Source organism: Xenopus laevis, chromosome 1S, assembly GCF_017654675.1.
Source record: "Xenopus laevis strain J_2021 chromosome 1S, Xenopus_laevis_v10.1, whole genome shotgun sequence".
Classification (NCBI taxonomy): domain Eukaryota; kingdom Metazoa; phylum Chordata; class Amphibia; order Anura; family Pipidae; genus Xenopus; species Xenopus laevis.
Window position 1 is genome coordinate 109,184,621 of NC_054372.1, and position 11,887 is coordinate 109,196,507.

Consider the following 11,887-nt stretch of genomic DNA (forward strand, 5'->3'; position numbering starts at 1 on the left):
ATAAAAATGGAGTGGTTTCCATGGTGACACAGGCGGCATATTTGAATAAAGCTGTGCAAGATGAAGGAGCGAATTGACACATGTTAATTAAATGTGCGCATGCTGGGAAGGCCTGTTCATTTAATCAGAGCTTTAAAAGAAGAATGTATATACTGTACCAGATATATATATATATATATATATATATATATATATATATATATATATATATATAATATCAAAACAGGGGGGTTGTGGGAGCACTCTAAAGGCTTTAAAGTATATATATATAAGTATAATAAATGCTATTGCATATGTACCCAAATAGGGGTTATTTTGTTACAAAGTTATGATCATAAAATTGATAAGCCACCATACCACGTCAAGGTAAACCCCAAATGGCGGTCCCTAACTTGTTTTATTTTTTATGTGCATTTTAGCATTACCTGTAATCAATGTCCATTGAATGCTGTTTTTTCACTGAGGGCTAAATCCTCCCCAGCCAGCAATTTAGCCTGATTTAGCCCTCAGTGAAAAAACAGCGTTCAATGGACATTAATTACAGGTAATGCTAGAATGCACATATAAAATAAAATAAGTTAGGGACCGCCATTCGGGGTTTACCTTGACGTGGTATGGTGGCTTATCAATTTTATGATCATAACTTTGTAACAAAATAACCCCTATTTGGGTACATATGCAATAGCATTTATTATACTTATATATATATACTTTAAAGCCTTTAGAGTGCTCCCACAACCCCCCTGTTTTGATATTATATATATATATATATATATATATATATATATATATATATATATATATACACAAATTTACAAAAAGATATATTTAATCACATGCAACGTTTCAGTCAATACAGGGTGACCTTTCTCAAGGACCTGTGTATCACCTCCCCCGACGTTCATAAGATCAAAAAAAAAAGAGAGCTTGTCCCAGTTAGAATGTATTAAATAAGGTTAAAACAAGTAAAAACGAGCTCTATAAAGTATGAGACAAAACAACAGCAAGGAAATTGGACATTTTCTTGTCCAACGAATGGACAATTGCTTTTTTGTTGCCATGTATGTTCAAAGCCCATACTATATATCCCAGATGTCTCCATAAGCCCAAACTTGTATTAAGTACATGAGCTTGCATTTAGTGACTAATGAGCTGCCTAAACTCTTGCTAGCAATGCATATGTGCACAGACACAAATTAACATAACATATTACGGAGGGATAAGGGAACCAACTAAGAACCAATGTGCGCACAGGGGGAATAAAATTTGCTAGTGGACCAAGGGGCATCAGACACACTCCACCAAACTGCTTTATTTTGATTAGAATGCCCAAGGGTCCCCACTGCTTATGGTCTAGTATAAGTACCTGTCCTCAAGGGAATATTTGGTGGTTTATATTATTCCAGTCATCAAATTGTTTGCAATTACCATACTTAAAGACCACCTGCAACCCCCCAAAAAATGATCAAAAAAGACAGCCACCTAACAGGCCATCTGCAACCCCCAGAAGAGCTTGCATTACACACACACACACACCCATGGGGGGGATGTAATATAAGTCACAAAGAGCACAACAATTTGCACAAATAAGAATAAAAATTCAGATTTCGCAATGTAATATTCTTCCTTAAACTATTATTGCATAGCAAATTTTAATTGCACATTGCCCACTTTTAATAAGTGCTGGAAGGTGTCGTAATCTTTTGGAGCAAACATAACTTTTTCAGTAAGACGTTTTATTACATTCACTGCGCACTGGTGCAAACTATAAAATTCGCAAACCGTCTACCCCTGTTGGGAGCGGTCACTAAACAGTTTCCGGGTTCGCAAAAGCTATACTCAATTTGTGCAAAGGCAAATTTGTTTGCACACAGGCAAAACTTTTTGCATTGCGAAATATTTGTACCGTTACCGACTTTATTACATTCCCCCAATGGTCTCATATGGGTGTTGGTGTAATATTGGAAGAAGGGTTTTCACACTGATTTCTCACAATTCACAGATACTGAAATAACCATGGTTCTTAAAAGCACAGTTATTTTGTTTTACAGAGATGTCAAACCAGTTGTCACCTGTTCTGGCTGGCCCACTCCCACCCATGCCACACTCCCTGATCTGCCCATTTCAGATTTTAGGGTGTGTTTCAATGCTTTTCAATGGTAGCTGGAAGGTAAAGTTAGGGTGAAAAACAGTGGAGTAACTACAGTGCACCACCCCCTACCACAAACGAAACTTCAAAGCAACTCCCAGCCACCTGCCAGTGCCGCTTGCTGTCATGTAGCATTGTGACCCGGGGAAGGGAATTTTTCAGGAGCTATAGAAGAAGCAGGCTCTACAGCCTGGGCCCCCTGTGAGGTCTGCTTCCTCTATAGTTATGCCACTGATGAAAAATATGACTGCCTGCATGTTACTGCAAGTGACGGGGTAGCAGCAGAAGGGGCAAATCTGCCAAACCCTACCCGAACCTAACTTAGCCTTTCTTAACCTGGATGTTTCTCAAAATTTAGAAAACATTTGTACTCTAGTGATGGTAGAAATTGAGTATTATAGATAGTGGTGCCACCATAGGGGAAGAAAAATGCATGGTGAAAAGGAAAGCCTAGTTAAAAGCCTAGGCCTCCTCCAGAAGCCTCCCTCCCAAACAACACTATTGGGGACCCTTAAAACTGACTTGTTGGGTGAACTTTGTTATAAAATGCAGAGTAGCATAGCAGAGTTGGTGGCCACCATCTCACACCATTTTTAGATGCTTTCCCAGTGATCTTGCAACAGAATAAGTTAAAGCTAATCCAGACCTGACAGTTATGGTGCATACTTTGGGTTGTTTATCACAGAAAAGAGGACCTGAAATGTTCCAAGATGGTATCCACAAAGGCTATTGGGCTGCTCTGTTTTTTTATAATCAGGTACAGCAAACAGGGTCGTTCTGGGGATCCCCAATGGTGTATTTCGGGTGGGCCAATGTTTTAACCAGGCTTTTGTCATTTTCTTTTGTAAGCAGCCTTTACTAGGAAACTTTCCTTCCCCTCTACCTATAGTAGTCATTACTCACAGCTGCTGATATATAGCCTACCAACTACTGTGTTTGAAGTCTTTTGACCAGCTTCTGTGCCTGCAGTCTTGCCATCAGTTGCTGCATTATCAACCCTGGCCTTTTTCCTGAAGACACTACTTCACTGGTCTTTGGCTCCAAGGACCCTACTGTCTTGGTCTTTGGGCCTGATAACTCTGCTGGTCTGACCTCTGGTCTCACACTTGATTTTCATCTTGCAAACTCACCTATTCTAACAAGTAAGCCTGATTTGGACCAATGCAAGTGTAGCACAATTGGGCTCAAATCTACTTGTTTGGTGACACTGCCAAATGAGCATATCTATGGCCACTTTACCTTCTCTGGCACTTAGCAGTGGTGGTCCAGTTATTCCAAAAACGTTCATTCCTGACTTTGCTGTATCCAAGAGAAAGATATTTTAGGGGAAGTACTGGCAGGACCTCTAGAGTCTAGAGCAGTGACCTTGGGCAGACCAGACACAAGTTTATGGTAATAATTTCTTCCTGTCCGCCTGTGCCAGTTACTGCTGACAGATGCAGGCTCATTAGGTCCAGTGCCAGGTAACTGCCAGGGGTGATTTGATCCTGGCTTTTCATTTCTGGATTGCTGGATCACAGAGTTCTCATGGTAATTTAGCACCTTAATTAGGGAGTCTTGAGTCTAGAGGTTGTGAGAGTAATTAAGAGTCATTTACAATGCACCATGCAGAGTGCAACATGCAAAATCATCTATAATGTGCCATTCTTTTTGATTTTCAAACTGTTTGGTGCATTATGTTAGTAGTCTCAGGGATTGTCTTTGAGCTTCAGACAGAACTGTATTCCTGAGTGTTTGTGCTGGGATTGATACATGGGTGCCCTCTTACCTAGCATTCAGATGTGCCAATGTGAGCAAGCTCCTAGGAGCACAGGGCTGGTTGGCACAGGATTGTGCTGCACACTGCACTGTGTGATATTTTTAATCTAATGCAAGGTGCAGAGCACAGTTGTAAACGTTTTTGCCCTAGATGCAGCTGGTAAATGGGCCCCAAGGAGGACATTTTTGCTCATCTTGTACTTGAACCTGGGGAAACGGTTAAAGAGCTCATCCTGTGTGTATTTTTCTACCTTCTCATTTATTACTGTAATATAACTTGGTACACATCCAGTGGCAGATCAGTAGACAGCAAATAAATAGGCAGTTAGAAGCTGTGTTGGTTGATGTGGCATGTATGTGCAGCACAGACTGCCACATCATATATATATACTAATAATACATGGAATTACCAAAACATTTCTTGGCCTGCTGGTAATGGTCCCTGTCCAGAATTTGAAAATGATTTCTCAAGCAGTTTGAAAGCATATTAGTTTGAGTAATGTGCTATTTGTGCATTTACTGGAATGGATCTATTTGTGACTATGTATTCATTTTATTTTTGGTTCTCACACTGCTGGAATTGTTAATGCCTTATGAAGGCCTTACAGTTCCCAAAACATTAAGGTAATTAGAACAAGTGCTGGTATATGTCTTGAACTTTGCAGTTTTTATCAATTTGTCAAACTGGGTCTGATCCAAATGCTTTTTATTTTGGATATTATGAAACACAACTATTTAATAATGTATGTAATGAAATATACAAGATACATTTTTGGTTGTGCTCTTAAGTGAGCCGTTAAACATATCAATATATTAGTGCTAGTTCGGCTTTGGAAAAAGATTACACATACTATACAGTAGGAATGTAGTTAGATTCCCTCAGTCTTCGGGTATACTAAGCAAAAATCAAACTGTTCTGCCATCAGGAGACCCATGACATGTCAGACTCCTGAACCATCGAGTTACAGCCCCTTTTTTATAGGACATACTGTATATCTGCAAAATGCAACCCCTCCTACAGTTGCAGTAGATTATGTTTCTGTTATGATTAAGCTCATGGTTATTATTATATATTTTTAAAAATATAATATGTAATTTTATGTACAGGTATCCGGGAAGTCCATTTTAATTAAATCATTTATTTTTTTTAAAAATCCTTTTGCTCTGTAATAATAAAACAGTAGCTTGTACTTGTTTCTAATCCTTATTGGAGGCAAAACTAGGTTTAATCTAATGTTTTTCTAATGATTTTCTAGTGGACCTAAGTTATGGAGATACAAATAACAGAAAGATCCTTTATCCAGAAAGCCCCAGTGTAATGTATGGTTTACCAAACTCAAAGCCCTCCGCTACTCAGATGCCGCCAGGTCTTGTTACAGGAAAACCAGGAAGAGAGTTCTGGGCAAGCACGGGAACCTAATGTGTACAGATAGGATGGGGGAGCAGTTAGCAAAGTTGAGGAACAGACCGGGTCAAACCAAACAGGTAATGAATTATCAAACCGGGTAACAAGAGAGAAGTCAATGTCACAAGCCAAGATCATATAAGGAGAGGAGTAACAGCACCAACACAGAAGACAGAAGAGTAGTGACTGTTATGACCACATTTCATATAATTGTAACCTTGTTGTGAACAAAGAGGGGGTGGGGGGCTCGATAAAAGTGAAAAGAGTGGAGTTTGTATGCAAAAAGTCTAAAAACTGTTAGGGCCGCTAATTTCTTAGACTATTCCATGGTGCTTTGCAGTCTATAGGGGGGCATTTATCTTAAATCTTAAACATTTTATTTTTGGATATTAGTAGGATTACCATTGACTTTTTGATATTAACTGGTGGGTTTCATAACTAAAGGGCTAACATTTTTTCTGCTATATATAGATTTTTCTAAGGCGCGGCACTAATTCTTCTGATGAAGTGGTCCCCTGAAATGTCCCTTGTCCCCTAAAAATAGCAATATCGCAGCTATATGTTTTTAACGTGGAATATTTAGATGCAATTGCTATACAGTGTTTGCTACAGTGATTTAGAACTTTAAAAAAATAACCTTGATTATCTGTGCTGTAGAAGTACATTGGGGCTGTAATAATTCTTATCACCAAATGCTTACTACAGAGGAATGAAACAACCTTTAGCTTAAAAAAACACAAAGACATATCAAGTATTTCAGTGTTAAGGGAACACACAAAAAGAAACACGCATGCTTAGTAAGAATCTGTAACGGTTGACACCCTGAATCTAGAACCAATGCACCCTTGTCTTGGCTCGTGCTTCTGCCTGTAGCAGCCGCCTTTAGCCTCGGGAGGAACCTTCAGCTACTCAGTCAGGACAGGCCGGGTCGAGGCAGGCAGAGAATAAGCGAAGTCAGGCAGGCAAGGGTCAAAACCGGAAGATCAATCACAAGGAATTTTATTAGAAGAGGTAGTGGGTATACAAGCAAGGGTCAGGACCCAGAGGTCAGAATAGTCAAAAGCCAGGCAGGGGTCACAACAGGAATCAAACAAGTTCAAAACAGAATAGCAGAAAGCTCAAATAGCACCACGAACAAACTCCTATAATGGGCAGTGTGTAAAAGAAATTGTCTCTTTAAATACCTTTTAAATTTCGCACCATGGCGCGCTGGTGTCATCACGCCGGCGGGCCTGCGCCTTTAAGTCACAAGGAGGCGCGTACGCCCTAAGGAACCGGAGCCTGCGGCGCAGAAGATAGATGCGGCAGGCGCCCCTGCCGTCCCCCCACTAGACTACCAGGGTGAGTTGTAACAGAATAATAGAAGTATCTTATTTTAGGATTTTATTTATGGCTTTTTTAGATTTATTTTAATGCAAGTAAAGACATGAACAGCAGATAATTCATTTGAAAATCTATTTGCAAATTGTTTTTTTTCGGTCTTCTACATCTGAATTCAGTAAATCAAGAATAAACGTGATCTGAGAGCTTGAAATTCCATGTATAACTGATTCTCTCTCAAGGAGTTTAATTTAAAGTTCCTCCCTTAATGAAAATACAATACAAAGAGGTGTTATCTTCAAATACTGCCAGTAATATTGTTCAAACTTGTGTGTTATAATAAATAATGTACCCCCTGTTGTAAAATATAAAGATATTAGAAGTCACCTGACAAGTATAGGGTCATGGAACTCTTTGGTGACTTATAATATCCCTATCGTTTACAACAGGAGTATTTTCACTATATTTAAATCATTTTAAAATCTTATGATGCGCAATGCAGTCATTTTTGCAAGCACAAGTATCAATGATTTTTGGGCATATTTACATTATCAGTGTGAGAAAATGTATGTGATTGTACACATAAACATTGGTGGTAGCCGTGTGATCATCATGTAAAATAAATCCATACATTTTACTCATCTGCTTGAGTGCTTGAAGAATTAAAGCTTTAATGTCCCTAATGTACTAATGCAGAGCTGAACTCCATATGCACATCTAAGCACAGTGAATCAATTAGTGTGATTGCTTAGGTGCTATACTGAAGAAAAATAGACAAGAGTTGCCCATTTTGAATATGTGCCACTTCTGCTGGATCACGATTATATCTGAACAACACAATAGGTGTCTGTCTACTGATTACTTATGTCTGCACAGCATTGATTTTAGGGAAAATAGGATTGAACAAGCCTAACTGAATTTTCCTATACTGGAAAAAGAAATCAAGGCAAGACCAACTAGCCTTCCACGAGTCCTTGGCCTAATGACTAAATCAACAAGCAGCTACTTGGAAAACAATAGGAGAAAACCTCAAGGTTTGGGTTTATTATATATTTATTATCATCTCGTTATATAGCATTAACATGTTTACACATATTCTGGAAATATATTTTTTTATTTATATTATATTTCTTCTTAGACGGCATTTTAAAACAATTTATTTACAAAAATGAGAAATGTGGAATGCTGACAAATTCCCAGTTGTTTGAATATTGTCACATTTATTTTTACACTTTCCTGACTGTCCGGAACATTTTCCTGACATTCAGAAAAGTGTTCTAATTTGCCAAAGCGTTAAAGAGTTCATTGGTGCTGCTCCCCAAACAAATGATGAACACTGTGTTTATTTTAATACAATGCCAATGATTTTCCGCTTTACTAAGATTTGAATGTAATGTAATTCTAAACAGCTAATTAATGTTGTTTAATAGAAGTAGCTGTCACTACCATTGTAAAAAAAAAAAAGGAGGGGGGGCTATAATAAATCTGCCTCAAAGTTTTTGTAACTTAACAAGATGTTTACATAGAACATTCAGAACTGTTTTGGTTATTTGGAAATATCCTGAAAAATAAATGGACAATGAAGTCACTTTACTTTTAACCGAATTAACACACCAACCTGGCCCTATCTGAGGTAGCTAGTGCCTGTTGAATTCCCAAAATATAACCACGCGGCAGTGCAATCAAACACCAGTATGAACACTGTACAGCAACTGATTATTATATTATTATAAAAACCCTAAGGGCTATGTTGGTAACTATAGAGGAAGCCGAACCCACAGTCATGGGGGGACAGGTGGCCCAAACCATAGGGTTTGTTTCCTCTGTAGTTAAGAAAATCCCAGTGAGAAGCCGATGAGGGAGGGTTTGCAATGTATGTCGAGTTAAGCCCCTCCAAATATTTTTGGTGGGAGTGGGGTAACCCTGCATGTTATAGTTTAGCCACTGGTCTACACATAGCATTTCTATGCTGAGTTATTATAAAGTAATACATGCTGATATGTGCCAAGAAAATAGCACATGTAGGCGCCAATACAACAGAACATGATAATCTATTCAATGATTATGAATGTATTGCTGCCACATTCATTGCAGGTGTTGGATTAAAGCAAAAAAGTAGGGTTTTATTAAAAAACAAATACATTCCAAAGTAAAGAGAATCAAAGCAAAGGCCAACCAAGTCTTAGGGTAAGGGCACATGCTAAGATTCAGGGAGATTTAGTCACCCGGCGACAAATAGACGACTAATCTCCTCTAAAAGCCTTCCCGTCTGTGGGATGGCACTCAGAGCACTTTGTTTTCTCGAAGTCGCCTGAAGTTGCCTCATGAGGAAACTTTGGATGACTTCCGAAAACCAATCGCTCCAAGTGCCATCCCGGCGGCGATTTCGATTCTACCCGGCGGGAAGGCTTTTCTGGGAGATTAGTCACCTGAAGAAGAGGAGATTTGTCACCGAATCTTAGCATGTGCACTTACACTTGTATATACAGAAACAGTTCCTTATCACAACTGAGTAGTGTGTAGGTATGTAGCCCCCAGCGCTGTATTTGCTGTTAATGGCAATGAGCTGTGTAGTTTGGAGCAATACAGATGCAGCAGCTCAATTTAGTAAGCAGTGTACACAATAAACATATATTAAAAGGCAGAAGTTCCCAAATTAATTTGTCTCCAGATGGCCTTTCTGAAGGGCTCTAATCCTGAATCCTCCTAATGCCTTACAACTTTCTATTACTATATTAAAGATTTCTATCCAAGGACATCCCAAGTAATCACATTCCCCATTATATGACTAAATGAATATGCAGAATATATGTATAAACCAACAAAGACAGCCATGGCAAACTACAAATTACATTAACATTTTAAATCTGTTTTTAATCCATTAAGCACCAACCTATCCATCCGGAAAATCCAAAATTTACTTTTCCACGAGACACTAAATAATTTACCCTCCTAACTGCACCTGGTGCCAGGTAAAATAAGTTCAAGTAAGTCCTAACTCTATTAAAACACACAGGCACATTGTGGCTCGCCAAATCATTTTTTATATTCCACCCATAGTAGCTAATCCTAACAAAGTCCCTTTTTCTCATCCGTATATAAATTAATCCACAGAAACATTCTAATTTTGAAATAATCCCTTTACTATGACAATCACATCTGTCCAGAATTATAACGTCTATTTTGCCTCCTTTGAAAAAATAATGCTCTTAGATTTGTGCTGAATTTTTTTTATTAATCTATTTTAAATATTAAATATTTTCACCTCATTTAGAAACTTGGGACAAGGTGCAAAGTACACAGAACAGGTGTAAAGAACCTGCAGTTTCACATGGATGCCACCTGGCAAGCCCTTTGTGCATTATTCCACAAACCAGTTATTATTGGAGACCCAAGCTTCTAGGGAAAACTGATAACACTAATAGGAATACATATTAATATTCATCTTATTAAATGGCAAGCAAGTTGCAGCCACCCTGTATTTGTATGTGGTGTAGATTTGGAGTGTAGTGTTAGTAATTGCATTAAGGTCCAATTCATTTGGCCAAAGTAATTCCTTAGCGCAGGCTAAAGGGAGCACATTAGCACTGGCCTTTATAGCCAGCACAAGACATATTGCAATTGTAAAATGTATATGGTGTTCTTTAGACCTGGAGTTTTGAACCCCCTTGGCATCCTGCACACATGTATAGTCTTTCAGAGCTGTCACTATTATAAAATATATGTTAAACTGTAGTGAATACTTGATATTAATTTTTCACAAATGAATTTTTATTATTAGAGAATAGGATATATATATATATATAAATATATATAAATATATATATATATATATATATAGAGGTTTGTTTGCAAGGATGCGCACACCAATGTTTTCATCAAAATAAGTGTTTTATTTAGTACATAGATCCGATGTTTCGGCCCACATTTGGGCCTTTTCTTTTTCCTTGAAAAAGGGGCCGAAACATCGGATCTATGTACTAAATAAAACACTTATTTTGATGAAAACATTGGTGTGCGGATCCTTGCAAACAAATCTCTATATGAATTTTTGGACCCTGCACCCACAAAGATTAAACAAAGTCCGGTCTTCAGAGTGCGGTCGTTTGACACAGATTATATGTATGTATATATATATATATATATATATATATATATATATATATATATATATATATATATATATATATATATACCGTATATATCATGGTCCAATGAGTATCCGCACTCCAAGGCACACTGTTGTAGCACACTCCAGCTGGGGTGCACGGTTAGAATATATATATCAAAATTTATATCAAATTATATCAAATTATATCAATGTCCAACTTTTCGGTCCCTGTTTGGAAGGGGTGCTGGTTCTTTTGAAAATTTTGATTTTATATATATATATATATATATATATATATATACATATATATATATATATATATATATATATATATATATATATATATATATATATATATATATATATATATATATACACTGAGTATACATGTCTTTATGCAAAAGAACTGCCTTTAGGGGGGTTGTTCCTTGATGTCAATTGCAGAAGCAATCTTAGAAATTGTAATCCAAGAGACAATTCCCAATTCCAGGGAAGTAATCCCAATCCTTCAGGGATTCCTTCCCAATCACCGAGTGAGCTGAACTAAACTAAGATAATGGAATGGAAACCTAGCCCATCCTGTGCTGGTACTTTACTTTAAATAGTACTGAGAGCAGTGACAGATACAGAGGGACACTGCTGTTCTCCAGGCAGTCAAATCAGAGTCAATAATGTCTGTGAGCTATAAACAAAACAGATGATCTCAATCAAATATTTAAGAAGGGTTGCTAAAAGTACTGCAATCCTGACAAGAAAAGTACACATAGGAGAAGGAGATATTTATAGAAGGAGATATTAAACAGGCTGTTATCTAGAATGCTCTGAAATACAGGGAAACTATTTTCCCCAAATATTCTAACAGTTTGGAAACTGATTTGCAAGTGATTTAAAAAATATTTGATTTCTTCTTGTATCCGTAAGCCTGCCCTTTGCATTATCATGTTAGTGGCAAAACAGCCCGACTGGGTTTTTAAGTAAAAAAATTTATATGTTATAAAACTGGTGAAAATTGTAACTGACGTTAATACTGTAATATGCTGCTTTTTCAAATATTGGGATAAGGGGAATAAATAAGATCATTCATTAATATGAATAAATAAATATATATGCATGCATATGAGTGCAGTGCAGCAGGAACACTTTT